The sequence below is a fragment of the Neoarius graeffei genome, chromosome 7, assembly GCF_027579695.1.
Source record: "Neoarius graeffei isolate fNeoGra1 chromosome 7, fNeoGra1.pri, whole genome shotgun sequence".
Taxonomy (NCBI): Eukaryota; Metazoa; Chordata; class Actinopteri; order Siluriformes; family Ariidae; genus Neoarius; species Neoarius graeffei.
In genome coordinates, this window is record NC_083575.1 from 99,477,091 (window position 1) to 99,483,090 (window position 6,000).

Consider the following 6,000-nt stretch of genomic DNA (forward strand, 5'->3'; position numbering starts at 1 on the left):
TAAAGAAATAATTGCTTCAGGCAGACGGTCTGTGTTTTTTGTATATGCTATATTAATAAGGCGACGTACGTTCGAAAAAGAATGCCAACCTCTAATAAAACTGGTTTGATCTTCAGAAATGATTGTTGGAAGAAAATTCTCCATCCGGCGGGCCAAAATTTTAGCTAGGATCTTTGCATCCACATTCAAAAGAGATATCGGACGATAAGAACCACAATTGATGCTTGAGAGAATGTGGGGGGTAAGGAACTTCTCTCCAGTGATTCAGTAAAAACTGCCATGAGGAGTGGAGCAAGCTGGTCTTTAAACGTTTTATAACACTCGACAGGGTATCCGTCCATGCCTGGAGTTTTTCTGTTCTGCATGGCCATAATGGCATTGAGGACCTCCTCTATCTCTAAATTTCGTTCAAGCGTAGATGCATCAGAGTGACTAAGGGAAGGGGTTTTCATTTTCTTCAGAAAAGTCATCATGGGGTGGTGTCTGTCGGGAAATTAGAGGTGTAAAGTGAGATGAATTGAGAGGCAAATATGTCACTTATGTGTTTAGGGTCTGAAATTAATGTACCATGTTCATCCGTTACTTGAGGGATAAGACAGGATGCAGCCTGGCGTTTTAATTGATGAGCAAGTAAACGACTGGATTTATCTCTATATTCATAGAAAGTCCCTCTGGTTTTAAGTAAAAGTTGCTCTGCATGTTTAGTGGTTAAAATGTTCAGTTTAGCTTGCAAATCTATCTGTTTCTTGTACAATTCTGCATTAGGTGGCTCAGAGTAGAGCTGGTCAAGCTTACTTATAGATTCAGTTAAGCCCGATATCTTCTAAGAACGCTCCTTATTGTTAAAGGCTGTATATGAGATAATTTGCCCCCTAAGGTAAGCTTTAAGTGAGTCCCAGAGCATGGAGTATGAGATCTGATCAGTTTTATTTATGGTAATATAAACATTTATATTGGTTGCCAGGAATTTGCAGAAGTACTCCTCAGATAGCAAAAGAGGATCTAGTTTCCATAATGGATGTTGCTTTATATTCAGAGCGAAGGAGATATCCGGAACAACCGGGGCATGGTCAGAAATGATGATAGCTAAGTAATTGGGTGTTTTTATTGAAGGAATGAATAAACTGTCAACAAAGAAATAATCTATACATGAGAAGGAGTGGTACACTGGAGAGAAAAAAAGGAGAACTGTTTCAAATTTGGGTTGAGAAATCACCATGGATCTATACAACCACTTTGAGTCATGAAAGCAGAGAATGCCTTTGCCATGCCTGAAGGGGTTGATGTTTTGGAGCATGATCTGTCTAATACAGGATTGATTGCACAATTTAAATCACCTCCCAAAATGAGCTTATGAGTGTCTAAATTTGGGAGCATTGATAAGTTTATTCACAAAGTCTGTGTCATCCCAATTAGGGGCATAGAAGTTTACAAGAATAACTCTGGTTTGAAAAAGACATCCACAGATTATGACAAAACGACCAAGAGTATCAGTGATGACCTCTGTCGGTGTAAACTGCACTTTTTTTATTAATTAGGATGGCAACCCCTTTGGAACTACCATTGTGTCTGGAGTGATAGACTTGGCTAATCCAAGCTTTATGTAAATGAATGTGATCCTTTACTCGTAAATGTGTCTCCTGTAGAAACAGTACATCAGCATTGAGAGATTTAAGGTAGGAGAAAATTCTAGAACGTTTGATTGGTCCATTTAGTCCCTTAACATTCCATGAAACAAAACGTACTACTGGGCTGCTATTCATTTTGTCAAGGGTAGTAATGGATGAAAGATATAAAAGAAGTGATGACACATTTTGTTAAGGGGACCTAAAAGAGGTGTCGAGATGTCAGTAAAGTGAGGAAGGATATCACACATTACATAGGCTAAGTATGACTGTAATATAGGCTTGAGGCCTAGGCTTACCATTAGCATTGTAAGAACTGAAAAGAGGGGGGAGAAAACTAAAAATATAAGGTAAAAAAATAAAACCAGAAACAGCTCAAACAGCAAGAACACTTTCCTAGATCCACCTCTTAAAGAACCTGAGGAGGATCGCAGGCTTAACCAATCTAAAGACTATCTGATTTGACATTGCCTAAGAAGCAAAGTTAACACACACACACACACACACACACAAAAGAAAAACACTTATTAAGTGGCTCCCAAGGCCATATGTAAAACAGAACCCCATATATGTTGAATGTTTAATAATCTAAATGCCCCCATTTTAAGATGAGGAAAGAGTTAAGTAGAAAACAACCCAAGCTCTAAAAAAAAGTCTAGGTTTCAAAACGAAACTGCACCAAGCCCAGCCAATGTTACTCCCTCATAGTAGGCTGATTAGGCTACAGTGGCATGCTAATAATCACAGAAGGCCAAAATCATTCAACTTGATATCGACTTTAGGAGGGAGAAGAACGTTTCGTGCGTGGTCCATAATAGCAGAGTCCAATGCAATTTAAAATGTCTTTCAAAACAAAATGCACCACACACTGTTCACGATTTAGGCTAACACTAGGTTACGTTACCTTAGTCAAGAGATTCTAATGCACCAGAGGTGCTGGAAACCCAATGCTCATGGTAAAAGTTCATCACTTTTCGGGGAGTATCGAAACACAACTCCGTATTGTTGAATGGCACTCGGAGGCGAGCTGGGTACACCATCCTGAACTTGACCTTCTTTGCATAGAGTAGAGCCTTCACCTCCTTAAAAGCCGCTTGCTTGCCTCCCAGTTCAGCACTGACATCTTCGTGAAGGAAAATCCTGTGGCCCCGAAAGGCCATCTCTCACTGACGTCTGTGTGTAATAATCCACTGTTTATCTTGATAGTTGTGGAATGCAACGATGAAAACTCATGGGCATTGGTTACCGCTCGCTTCTGATGTGCCAAGTGGTCCGAGCCGATGGGCACGAGCGAGAATGAGGGGGTCTGGAAAAAATCTTTCCCAAATAGTTCTTCGAAGAAATGTGTCATGCAAGCGACTGGGTTAGATCCCTCTACCCTCTCAGGAATGCCAACCACTCTTAAGTTGAGCCTGCGAGAATGGTTTTCCAGATCGTCAACTTTGTCCTTCAGCCAGGTGTTTTCAGACTGAACAGTGGCAAGTTTAGCTTCGACGAGAGAAAGTCTCTGTTTGCTTTGGTCAAGAGTAGTCTTGATTCCACCAATCTGCTCCTCATGTGACTCGTATAACGATTTCACTTGGTTCAACGTAGAATTGAGAGGAGATAAAGCTGTATCAAGGTTCTTCTTTATGACCATGTGAATAGAAGTGCAGAGTGGAGTTTTTCAAACTGCTCGGTTAGCTCCATGCTTGAAGTTTGGCTAGTCTTGCTTGTCGTCAAATTAGCAGTCTCTTTATCATTCGGTTTTCTGTCACGAGGAGGCTTTTTAGACATAATTAAAATGGACTATTTTTTTCAAGAATTGCTTTAACTAATCTCATCTCATCTCATCTCATTATCTCTAGCCGCTTTATCCTTCTACAGGATTGCAGGCAAGCTGGAGCCTATCCCAGCTGACTACGGGCGAAAGGCGGGGTACACCCTGGACAAGTCGCCAGGTCACCACAGGGCTGACACATAGACACAGACAACCATTCACACTCACATTCACACCTACGCTCAATTTAGAGTCACCAGTTAACCTAACCTGCATGTCTTTGGACTGTGGGGGAAACCGGAGCACCCGGAGGAAACCCACGCGGACACGGGGAGAACATGCAAACTCCACACAGAAAGGCCCTTGCCGGCCCCAGGGCTCGAACCCAGGACCTTCTTGCTGTGAGGCGACAGCGCTAACCACTACACCACCGTGCCGCCAATTGCTTTAACTTACTGTTGTAAATGATAATACTAGATATTAATGGGGTAAACAAGAAAATATAAAGTATTAAAGGAGTTCTGTCTAATACGGAACTACTGAGGTGTCTATGATGGTGGGTAGTGGCTAGGCTGACGCGCTAGATGTTACCTGGATATTAATTGCTATGCTACTCTGACTTGACTTACTGTGATCTAAAACAAAATGCCTGTAAACAGTCTTTTGTCGAATCAAGGTGATCCATTTATTCCACGCAAGTCCAATACATTAATTAGGCACAGTATCCACACACAAAGTCCTCCAGAGTATAGCAAGCTTAGCGGTCAAAACCCTTTGCCCTTCCGGGTCAAACACCTGACAAGCAACATAGACTTCCTGCCTAAATACCTGAACAGGTTAATTACCATGCGCCACCCCGTGGACAAAAAAAAAACGAATTGCACCCAAAACAAACCCATGCATTTTGGCTCCTACACACCGGCCCCTAATTGTTGATGGCAGGCAGACACAACAATTCACAAAAATGAAAACAAAAAGGAACCAAATTGAAGCATAACACCAAATGACAAGTACAATGCAATAACACATTCATGATCATACCCCATGTACTAAACAGAGTTTGGTCACAGGTCTTTCAATGATATTGGATTTTGTTTGCAACCTGACAGAGCGTACCAGGCCCTGCCTATCAGGAAACACCTCAAGCACCCTCGCAAGTGGCCAAGATCCTCGAGGAGCAGAGGCATCCATGATAACGACAATGTCTCCAACTTTCAAACTCCTCTTCTTCTCATACCATCTTTGTCGTTCTTGGAGCAATGGCAAATACTCTCGGACCCATCTCTTCCAGAACAAATCCGCAATATATTGCACTTGTCTCCATCTTCGTCTGACATACAGGTCATGCGGCTCAAAAACTCCTGGTGGCATAGCGGGTTTACCCTTCAACAAGAGCAGGTGGTTGGGCGTGAGTGGTTCCAGATCAATTGGGTCATCAGAGAGCTTGGTAAGAGGTCTGTCGTTCAAGATGGCTTCCACCTCACAGAACACTGTGTGTAGAGCGTCATCGTCCAGTGTCTGCTGACGTAGCACTGAACTTAGGACTCTTCTCACCATGCGGATCATCCTCTCCCACACACCACCATGATGTGAACCCGCTGGTGGGTTGAAACTCCAACGAATTCCAACTTGTGAGAGGACCCCTTCAATCCGCTGATGGTTGAGCACAGCTACAGCTTCTCTCAGCTCCCTGTCTGCCCCAATGAAGTTTGTGCCATTATCTGAAATAAAGTGAGTCACTTGCCCTCTTCTGCTTATGAAGCGCCTCAGAGTGTTGATGCAGGCATCTGTCTCCAGGGAAGCTGCCACCTCCAAATGAACCGCTCTACTGGCTAGGCAGGTGAATATGGCTCCATACCGCTTGCAAGTTCCTCTTCCTTTCCTGACTTCCACCGGACCAAAGTAATCTACCCCTGTGTTGGTAAAAGGGGGTAAGTCTGGCTGAATCCACACCTCTGGAAGGTCAGCCATCTTTTGTTCCAGGAGGCGTCCATTGTAGCGTTTACAGAAGCTGCATTCACTGATCACTTTCCTGACAGCTGCATTTGCCTTGGTAATCCAGAACTTCTTCCTCACGGATGACAAGGTGTGCGCACGACCAGCATGGCCCAGGCTCTGATGAACATGTTTGAGAATAAGTGCTGCAATGTGTTGCTCTTTGCAGAGGATAATGGGGTGCTTAGATTCTTCAGGCATTGCTCCTCTGCTCAGCCTCCCTCCAACTCTCAACAGTCCATCAACCAAGACTGGGTCAAGCCTGTATATGGGACTATGGCGACTCACTGCTGCCTTTGTAGAGGACAGTGCAGCAATCTCCTCCTTGAACTGCTGCAGCTGGCAATAACAAATGACTGCAGCCTCTGCCTCCAGCAGATCGTCCACTGTCAGGATGTTACTCCTAGGTGTTGCAGTGAAACTTTGGCCATCAGTTGCACTTGACTGGATTGTCACAGGCTCCTTCAGCTGTTTTCTCCAGCGAGCCTTCTCCAGTAGAATGGCCTTCAAACTAAGAAACCAAGCAACTGCCCTCTTGAGCCTCTTCCAGTCAGAGAAATAGCTCATGAGCTGGTCAGTAGGTGTAACATCACACAAATTGATGGCATTCGTGGCTACCTC